The sequence below is a fragment of the Mustela nivalis genome (assembly GCF_964662115.1).
Source record: "Mustela nivalis genome assembly, chromosome: X".
NCBI classification, from domain to species: domain Eukaryota; kingdom Metazoa; phylum Chordata; class Mammalia; order Carnivora; family Mustelidae; genus Mustela; species Mustela nivalis.
This window is the reverse complement of record NC_139040.1, coordinates 69,960,034-69,970,967: the sequence shown is the minus strand read 5'-3', so window position 1 is coordinate 69,970,967 and position 10,934 is coordinate 69,960,034.

Below are 10,934 nucleotides of genomic sequence, written 5' to 3'. Positions count from 1 at the left end.
ATGAGGTGATATCTCATTGAGGTTTTGATTTGTATTTCCCTGATGCCGAGTGATATGGAGCACTTTTTCATGTGTCTGTTGGCCATCTGGATGTCTTCTTTGCAGAAATGTCTGTTCATGTCCTCTGCCCATTTCTTGATTGGATTATTTGTTCTTTGGGTGTTGAGTTTCCTAAGTTCTTTATAGATTTTGGACACTAGTCCTTTATCTGATATGTCGTTCACAAATATCTTCTCCCATTCTGTCAGTTGTCTTTTGATTTTGTTAACTGTTTCCTTTGCTGTGCAAAAGCTTTTGATCTTGATGAAATCCCAATAGTTCATTTTTGCCCTTGCTTCCCTTGCCTTTGGCGATGTTCCTAGGAAGATGTTGTTGCGGCTGAGGTTGAAGAAGTTGCTGCCTGTGTTCTCCTCAAGGATTTTGATGGATTCCTTTCTCACATTGAGGTCCTTCATCCATTTTGAGTCTATTTTCATGTGTGGTGTAAGGAAATGGTCCAATTTCATTTTTCTGCATGTGGCTCTCCAATTTACCCAACACCATTTATTGAAGAGGCTGTTTTTTTTTCCATTGGACATTCTTTCCTGCTTTGTCGAACATTAGTTGACCATAGAGTTGAGGGTCTATTTCTGGGCTCTCTATTCTGTTCCATTGATCTATGTGTCTCTTTTTGTGCCACTACCATGCTGTCTTGATGATGACAACTTTGTAATAGAGCTTGAAGTCCGGAATTGTGATGCCACCAACTTTGGCTTTCTTTTTCAATATCCCTTTGGCTATTCGAGGTCTTTTCTGGTTCCATATAAATTTTAGAATTTTTTGTTCCATTTCCTTGAAAAAGATGGATGGTACTTTGATAGGAATTGCATTAAATGTGTAGATTGCTTTAGGTAGCATAGACATTTTCACAATATTTATTCTTCCAACCCAGGAGCATGGAACATTTTTCCATTTCTTTGTGTCTTCCTCAATTTCTTTCATGAGTACTTTATAGTTTTCTGAGTATAGATTCTGTGCCTCTTTGGTTAGGTTTATTCCTAGGTATCTTATGGTTTTGGGTGCAATTGTAAATGGGATTGACTCCTTAATTTCTCTTTCTTCTGTCTTGTTGTTGGTGTAGAAAAATGCAACTTATTTCTGTGCATTGATTTTATATCCTGACACTTTACTGAATTCCTGTACAAGTTCTAGCAGTTTTGGAGTGGAGTCTTTTGGGTTTTCCACATATAGTATCATATCATCTGCGAAGAGTGATAATTTGACTTTTTCTTTGCCAATTTGGATGCCTTTAATTTCCTTTTGTTGTCTGATTGCTGAGGCTAGGACCTCTAGTACTATGTTGAATAGCAGTGGTGATAATGGACATCCCTGCCGTGTTCCTGACCTTAGCTGAAAAGCTTTTAGTTTTTCTCCATTGAGAATGATATTTGAGGTGGGTTTCTCATAGATGGCTTTGATGATATTGAGGTATGTGCCCTCTATCCCTATACTTTAAAGAGTTTTGATCAGGAAGGGATGCTGTACTTTGTCAAATGCTTTTTCAGCATCTATTGAGAGTATCATATGCTTCTTGTTCTTTCTTTTATTGATGTGTTGTATCACATTGACTGATTTGCGGATGTTGAACCAACCTTGCAGCCCTGGAATAAATCCCACTTGGTCGTGGTGAGTGATCCTTTTAATGTACTGTTGAATCCTATTGGCTAGTATTTTGGTGAGAATTTTCACATCTGTGTTCATCAAGGATATTGGTCTATAGCTCTTTTTTGATGGGATCCTTGTCTGGTTTTGGGATCAAAGTGATGCTGGCCTCATAAAATGAGTTTGGAAGTTTTCCTTCCATTTCTATTTTTTGGAACAGCTTCAGGAGCATAGGAATTAGTTCTTCTTTAAATGTTTGGTAGAATTCCCCCGGGAAGCCATCTGGCCCTGGGCTTTTGTTTGTTTGGAGATTTTTAAGGACTGTTTCAATCTCCTTCCTGGTTATGGGTCTGTTCAGGCTTTCTATTTCTTCCTGGTTCAGTTGTGGTAGTTTATATGTTTCTAGGAATGCATCCATTTCTTCCAGATTGTCAAATTTGTTAGCGTAGAGTTGCTCATAGTATGTTCTTATAATAGTTTGTATTTCTTTGGTGTTAGTTGTGATCTCTCCTCTTTCATTCATGATGTTATTTATTAGGTTCCTTTCTCTTTTCTTTTTGATAAGTCTGGCCAGGGGGTTATCAATTTTATTAATTCTTTCAAAGAACCAGCTCCTAGTTTCATTGATTTGCTCTATTGGTTTTTTTTTTTTTTTTGGTTTCTATTTCATTGATATCTGCTCTGATCTTTATGATTTTTCTTCTCCTCCTGGGCTTAGGGTTTCTTTCTTGTTCTTTCTCCAGCTCCTTTAGGTGTAGGGTTAGGTTGTGTACCTGATACCTTTCTTGTTTCTTGAGAAAGGCTTGTACCGCTATATATTTTCCTCTCAGGACTGCCTTTGTTGTGTCCCACACATTTTGAACCGTTGTATTTTCATTATCATTTGTTTCCATGATTTTTTTCAATTCTTCTTTAATTTCCCGGTTGACCCATTCATTCTTTAGAAGGATGCTGTTTAGTCTCCATGTATTTGGGTTCTTTCCAAACTTCCTCTTGTGGTTGAGTTCTAGCTTCAGAACATTGTGGTCTGAAAATATGCAGGGAATGATCCCAATCTTTTGATACCGGTTGAGTCCTGATTTAGGACCGAGGATGTGATCTATTCTGGACAATGTTCCATGTGCCCTAGAGAAGAATGTGTATTCTGTTGCTTTGGGATGAAATGTTCTGAATATATCTGTGATGTCCATCTGGTCCAGTGTGTTGTTTAAGACCTTTATTTCCTTGCTGATCTTTTGCTTGGATGATCTGTCCATTTCAGTGAGGGGAGTGTTAAAGTCCCCTACTATTACTGTATTATTGTTGATGTGTTTCTTTGATTTTGTTATTAATTGGTTTATATAGTTGGCTGCTCCCACGTTGGGGGCATAGATATTTAAAATTGTTAGATCTTCTTGTTGGACAGACCCTTTGAGTATGATATAGTTTCCTTCCTCATCTCTTATTATACTCTATGGCTTAAAATCTAATGGATCTGATATAAGGATTGCCACTCCTGCTTTCTTCTGATGTCCATTAGCATGGTAAATTCTTTTCCACCCCCTCACTTTAAATCTGGAGGTGTCTTCGGGCTTAAAATGAGTTTCTTGGAGGCAACATATAGATGGGTTTTGTTTTTTATCCATTCTGATACCCTGTGTCTTTTGACTGGGGCATTTAGCCCATTCACATTCAGGGTAACTATTGAGAGATATGAATTTAGTGCCATTGTATTGCCTATAAGGTGACTGTTACTGTATATTTTCTCTGTTCCTTACTGATCTACCACTTGTCGGCTCTCTCTTTGCTTAGAGGACCCCTTTCAATATTTCCTGTGGAGCTCGTTTGGTGTTTGCAAATTCTTTCAGTTTTTGTTTGTTCTGGAAGCTTTTAATCTCTCCTTCTATTTTCAATGATAGCCTAGCTGTATATAGTATTCTTGGCTGCATGTTTTTCTCGTTTAGTGCTTTGAAAATATCATGCCAGCTCTTTCTGGCCTGCCAGGTCTCTGTAGATAAGTCAGCTGCCAATCTAATATTTTTACCATTGTATGTTACAGACTTCTTTTCCCGGGCTGCTTTCAGGATTTTCTCTTTGTCACTGAGACGTAAATTTTACTATTAGGTGACGGGGTGTGGGCCTATTCTTATTGATTTTGAGGGGCGTTCTCTGAAGCTCCTGAATTTTGATGCTCGATCCCTTTGCCATATTGGGGAAATTCTCCCCAATAATTCTCTCCAGTATTCCTTCTGCTCCCCTCTCTCTCTCTTCTTCTTCTGGAATCCCAATTTTTCTAATGTTGTTTCGTCTTATGGTGTCACTTATCTCTCGAATTCTCCCCTCGGGGTCCAGTAGCTGTTTGTCCCTCTTTTGCTCAGCTTCTTTATTCTCTGTCATTTGGTCTTCTATATCACGAATTCTTTCTTCTGCCTCATTTATCCTAGCAGTGAGAGCCTCCATTTTTGATTGCACCTCATTAATAGCTTTTTTGATTTCAACTTGGTTAGATTTTAGTTCTTTTATTTCTCCAGAAAGGGCTTTTATATCTCTCGAGAGGGTTTCTCTAATATCTTCCATGCCTTTTTCGAGCCCGGCTAGAACCTTGAGAATTGTCATTCTGAACTCTAGATCTGACATATTACCAATGTCTGTATTGATCAGGTCCCTAGCCTTCGGTACTGCCTATTGTTCTTTTTTGTGTGTTGAATTTTTCCGTCTTGTCATTTTGTCCACATAAGAGTATATGAAGGAGCAAGTAAAATACTAAAAGGGTGGCAACCACCCCAGGAAAATATGCTTTAACCAAATCAGAAGAGATCCCAAATCGTGAGGGGGGAGACAGGGGATAAAAAGAGGTTCAAAAAGAAAAAGAAAAAAAAGAAAAAAAAAAGAAATGAATTTAAAAAAGAAAACGAATAAAGAAAAATATAAAAAAGAAAAAATATATATATTAGATAAACTAGTTAAAAAACGTTAAAAAAGAAACGGGTAAAAGTTAAAAAAAAATTGGCAGAAGAAGAGAAAAAAAATGAAAAGGAAAAAAATTAAATTAACTGCAAGACTAAAAAAATCACAGGGAGAAAGTCATGAGTTCCGTGCTTTGCTTTCTCCTCCTCTGGAATTCTGCTGCTCTCCTTGGTATTGAAACCGCACTCCTTGGTAGGTGAACTTGGTCTTGGATGGATTTCTTGTTGATCTTCTGGGGGAGGGGCCTGGTGTAGTGATTCTCAAATGTCTTTGCCTAGGCGGAATTGTTCCCTGAGCGCTTTCCGTAGAGTTCCGGAGGACGGGAATACAAATGGCGGCCTCCTGGTCTCTGGCCCAGAGGAGCCGAGAGCCTGGTGCCCCACTCCTCAGTGCGCCCTCAGAGAACAGCGCCCAGTTACTCCCATCTGCCTGACCTCCGGCCGCGCTCCGAGTTCATCGAGCCTGCGACCGGTTCAAGGTAACCCCTGAGCTGGGAGCTTACTGTCGGCTCTGTCTCTGTAGCCGGTTTTCCCGTTCCAATACCCACAAGCTCTGTGACACTCAGACACCCCCGATCCTTCTGTGACCCTGCGGGACCTGAGGCCACGCTGACCCCGCGTGGGTTTCGCCCCGGTTTAGCCTCTGGAGCAATGTCCCTCAGTGAAACAGACTTTTAAAAGTCCCAATTTTGTGCTCCGTTGCTCCACCGCTTCCCGGGAGCCGGCCCCTCCCCCAGGGTCTATCTTCCCATCGCTTTGGATTCACTTCTCCGCCAGTCCTACCTTTCAGAAAGTGGTTGTTTTTCTGTTTCCAGAATTGCTGTTCTTCTTCTCTTTGATCTGCCGATGGATTTGCAGGTGTTTGCAATCTTTAGATAAGCTATCTAGCTGATCTCCTGCTAGCTGAAGTAGTCTCAGCCTGCTACTTCTTCGCCATCTTGACTCCTCCTCCTCTCATTCATTTTTGAAGGACGATAGTTCTGCTGGACAGAGAATTTTGCGTGACAGTCTTTTTCTATTAGTGCTTTGCTTATGCTGTCCTTGCGTCTTTTGGCCTCTGTGGTTTCTGACAAGAAGTTATGTTCTCTCCATCTCATTAATCTTATTGCTGATCATGCACATGTGATTTTCTCTTACTGCTTTCAAACTTCTCTGTCTTTTCTTTTATCAATTGTTTATAACATATCTATGTGGGTATCTCACTGTATTTCTCTTATTTGAAGTTCATTAAGTGACTTGCATATGTAGATTGGTGTTGTTGGGTTTTTAAAATCAGATTTTGAAATTTTGAGTCTTTTTTTTCTCCAAGTATTCTTTCTGCCCCTTTGTCTCTCTTTTTCTTCTGGAACTACCATTATGCATGTGTTGGTACACCTGATCCTGTCCCATTTGTCTCTGAGGCTCTGTTCATTTTGCTTCATTGTTTTTCCTTTTCACTCTTCAGACTGGAAAATCTCAGTTCAAGTTGGTTTGTTAATTCTTCTGACAGTTCAAATCTGCTGTTGAGTTTTACTAGTGAATTTCTCATTTTAATTACTCTACTTTTCAATTTCATAATTCCTACTTGGTTCTTTTGTGTTTATGTCTGTGTAGTAAGTTATATATAACATAAATTTAGCATTTTAACTGTTTTTGGGGTGGTAAGTATAAATTTATTGTACACATTTTTAAATTAAAAATTGTTTTTCTGTGGTAAAACATATAGAACATAAAATTTACCATTTTAGGGGTTCTGGAGTAGCTCAGTCAGTAGAACATCTGACTCTTGATCTTAGGGTCAGTAGTTGAAATTCTACGGTGGGCATGAAATCTCCTTAAAAAAATAAGATTAAAAAACCTTATCATTTTAACCATTTTAAGTGTACATGCTATTGGCATTAATTACACTTACATTGTTGTGAAACCATACCACCATCCATTCCCAGAACTTTGTCATCCTCTGAAACTGGAAATCTCCACCTCAGCCCCTTGGACAACCACCATTCTATTTTTTGCTTCTAGAATTTGATTACTCTGTGTATCTCATATAAGTGGAATCATACAATGTTTGTCCTTTCATGTCTGGCTTATTTCATTTAGCATAATATTGTGAATGTTCATCTGTGTTGTATCATGTGTCAGAATTTCCTTCCTTTTGAAGGCTAACTAATACTCCATTGTTCATACATTTTGTTTAACCGCTCATCCACTGATAGACATTTGGGTTGTTTTTACCTTTTGATTATCACAAATAATGCTTCTATGAACATGGGTGTGCAAATATCTGTTTGAGTCCCTCTTTTCAATTCTTCTGGCCGTATACCCAGAAGTGGAATTGCTGGATCATATGGCAATTCATTTTTTTATAATTTTGTCCTACTCTTTTCCACAGTAGCCATACCATTTTACATTTCCACTAGTAGTGCACAAGAGTTCTGATAACTTTTCATCCTGGTCAATGCTTATTGTCTGTCTGTCTGTCTGTCTTTTTCTTTCTTTCTATAGTGGCTATCCTAATGGGCATGATGTGGTTTTTATTTGCATTTCCTTAATGATTAATGATGTTGAGCATCTTTCCATGTGCTTACTGGCTATTTGTATATCATTTTTCAGAAATTTAGATTCAATTGGGGCACCTGGGTGGCTCAGTGGGTTAAAGCCTCTGCCTTTGGTTCAGGTCATGATCTCAGGGTCCTGGGATCTAGCCCCACATTGGGCTCTCTGCTCAACATGGAGCCTGCATCCCCCTCCCCCTCTGCCTGCCTCTCTGCCTACTTGTGATCTCTGTCTGTTGAATATATAAATATAATCTAAAAAAGAAGAAGAAGCAGCTTACTAAAAAAAATAAGAAATGCTGATTCAAGTCCTTTGTCCATTTTTAAATTGGGTTGTGTGATTTTGTTGTCAAGCTTTATATACTCTGGACCTGTTATCAGATATGTGATTTCCAAATATATTTTCCTGGTCCATGGATTCTTTTCATTATGTTGATAGTGTCCTTTAATGGACAAAATTTTTAATTTTGGAGTTCAATTTGTCTATTTTTCCTTTTGTTGTCTGTGCTATTGGCATCAATGCAATGCCATGAGGTTTTCCTCCCATGTTTTCATCTAAGAGTTTTAAAGTTTCAGCTCTTCTGTTTAGATTTTTGATCAATTTTGAGTTAATTTTTGTGTAGGGTGTTAGATAAGGATCCAACTTTATTCTTTGGCATGTGGATATCCGGTTTTTTTCAACACCATTTGTTGAAAAGACAGACTGTCCTTTCCCTATTGAATGGTTTTGGTACCCCTGTCAAAAATTATCTGCCCCTACACAAAGGTTTATTTTAGGGCTTTCTATTCTATTCCATTGGTATATATGTTTGTCCCTATGCCAGTAACCCACTGCTTTGGTTGCTGTAGCTTTGTGGTAAGATATGAAATCAGAAAGCATAAGTACTCCAACTTTGCTCTTCTTTCTGAAGTGTGTTTTGGCTATTCAAGCTACCTTAAGATTGCATATGAATTTTAAAATGTTTTTCCTATTTCTGCAAAAAACACTGTTAGGATTTTGATAGGGATTGCATTGAATCTGTAGATCTCTTATAAATATTGTCATCCTAGCAATATTAATTCTTTCAATCTATGAACATGGGATGTGTTTTCACTTTATGTGTCTTTTTTCATTTATTTCAATGTTATTTTTTAGTTTTCAATGTACAAGTCTTTTGATACTTTTGTTTAAGTTATTCCTAAGTATTTTGCCCTTTTTAATGCTATTATAAATTGAATTGTTCCCTTAATTTTCTTTTTGAATTGTTCATTGTTAATGTATGGACATATAATTGATCTTTTTGTGTTGAGCTTGTATCTTTCAAATTTACTGAATTTGTTTATTAGTTCTAGCAATATTTTGTGGAATCTTTAGGACTTTCCACATATAAGATCATGTAATTTACAAACAGAAATAATTTGAATTTTCCTTTCCAACTTAGATGCCCTTTAATTTTTTTAGACATGTTTTCCTCCAGTATAAAACAACACCAAAAACAACCCATATATTGACCAACCTATTCAGCAACCTTCTTATAGTTGCTTATTAGTTCCAGGAGTTTTTATTGATTCTTTAGGATTTCTTACATAGGCAATCATGTCATCTGTGAACAAAGGTGTTTTTATGCCTTCATTCCTAACATGTATACATTTTTTGTCTTCTCACATTAGCTAAGCCCTCCAGTATAATGTTGATTAGAAGTGGTGAAAAGCAGACATACTTGCCTTTTCCTGATGCTCCTGGAAAATAGTAGTTTCTCACCATTAATTATGATGTTAACTGTAAGTTTTTTGTAGATGTTCTTTATTAAAAGAATTTTTATCAGGTACTGGTAATGTGCTTTTTTCCTCATCCACTGGTATAATCATTGTTTTTCTTCTTTAGCCTGTTGATGTGATGTATTACATTAGTTGATTTTTGATGAATGTATTTGTAACAGCTGATTTAAAGTGTTTGTCTAGGGGTGTCTGGGTGGCTCAGCTGGTTGAGCTTCTGACTCTTGGTTTCAGCTCAGGTGGTGACCTCCATGTCAGGATATCCAGGTCCTGGAATCAAGCCCCGGTGGTGAGCCCTGAACTCTGCAGGGAGCCTGCTTCTCTTTCTCTCTCTGTCTTCCTCTCCTGCCCCTATCCCCGCTCTTGTTCTTTCTCTCTCTAAAATAAATAATTCTTAAAAAAATAAAGTGTTTGTATAATAAGTCCAATCTCTGTGCTTCCTCAGGATCCATTTCTGTTTTTTTTTTTTCCCCCAATGTTCGGGCCATACTTTTTTTTATGTCTCATTTTTTTGTTGTTGAAAACTGATCATTTCAAATAATATAATGTGACAACTCTGAAATTAGTTTCTCCCCTTCCCGAGGATTTGTTTTTGTTACTGCTTGCTTTAGTTCTTGTTGTTTTTCTATTTAGTGATTTTTCTTAACTATTTCTATAAAGTGCATTCTCTGTTATATGTGGACATTGAAGTGTATGCTTTGTTAGCTGAGTGGTCAGGTAATAATTGGACAGAGATTTCCTTAAATGCTTTGAATCAATCAATAAACAGCCACTCTCTGGTAAGAGCCTGCGTGTGTGTGCATGCTTGTGTGTTGGGGCACTACTTCAATGCCCCTTCAGTTTACATCTCTACCTTAGTCATCATTTTCTACTTCTAGCAAGCCCCAATGTCAGACAAAGGTGAAAGCAAAGGACTTTTTCAGATGTATTTCGTACATATGCACAGCTCTGTATATGCAAGTGGTCTCCTATATCCCAGGAATATGATTTTTCAGAGCATTTCAAAGCCCCCATGAGCTTCTCATTCCCCAGGTTTTCATTTTAAGGTTTTGATCAGATAGCTTCTTGTTTGCCCCAATTGGTACTGCTGCTGTGATAGTAAACAGTTGTTACTGGTCATTTTCAACAAATGTTAGCAATAGGGCTTTCCCCACTGAGTGAACTGGGTTAGGTCAAATAAAAGCTCTGTGAAAGATGCTTTTCCAAGGAGCAAGTAGATAGTTCAAGTAATGACAATTCTCTGGGAATTAGGTTTTTTCAAGATCTTCAAACCTGGTCTGCCCCCTCTGGTTACTGATAGGCTACTGGTTTTCAAAGTTATCATGTATCTGGGAAGAAATAGATGAAAATAGGGCAAGTCCAAACATTACAAAACTTGCTCTTCTTACCCAGAATCAACAGCGGGTTTGTTTGTTTGTTTGTTTTTTGTTTGTTTGTTTGTTTTTTCCAAATAATACTCTTTAGATTGTAGCAAGCTTTTGTTTGGCTGCCAGAGTTCTGAAAAAGTTGAGTTTGACCATTTGTACTGGAGTTCTTATTGCTTTAAAGAAGATTTTTGGATGTTCTTACTCCACTATTCCAGATGATCTGCTGTGGTTGACTCTTATAGGTCAGATAGAAATCTAAGAACAAAGCAGAGGGAAATTCTAAACAGAAACAACTGCATGTGCAGAAGATGGAGATATGAGAATTTGTGCCTTATTTTAGACTAACAAGTGGCCCTGAGTGACTGGACCATATGGAAGGTGAGTAAGTGTAATTATTCAGGATTTCTCCTGTTGCAAGTAACTAAAACTCAACTTGATCAGGCTTCATGTTTTTTTAAGGAAAGTATCAGCTCACAAAGTAGATAAGCTTATCTATAGGTCTAGCTTTAGATGCAGCTGAATAGAAGGCTTCATTCAATCATTACAACTCATTCTTCTGCTCTCCTTCTTTCAGATCTGCTCTCTTATGTATTTGTGCCATTCTTTGGTACATTCTCCCTTTGGCTGGCAGCCAACAGGTTCAAGTTAACATCCTCAAAGCTCCAAATTCAACGTAAAGAGAAATTATATCT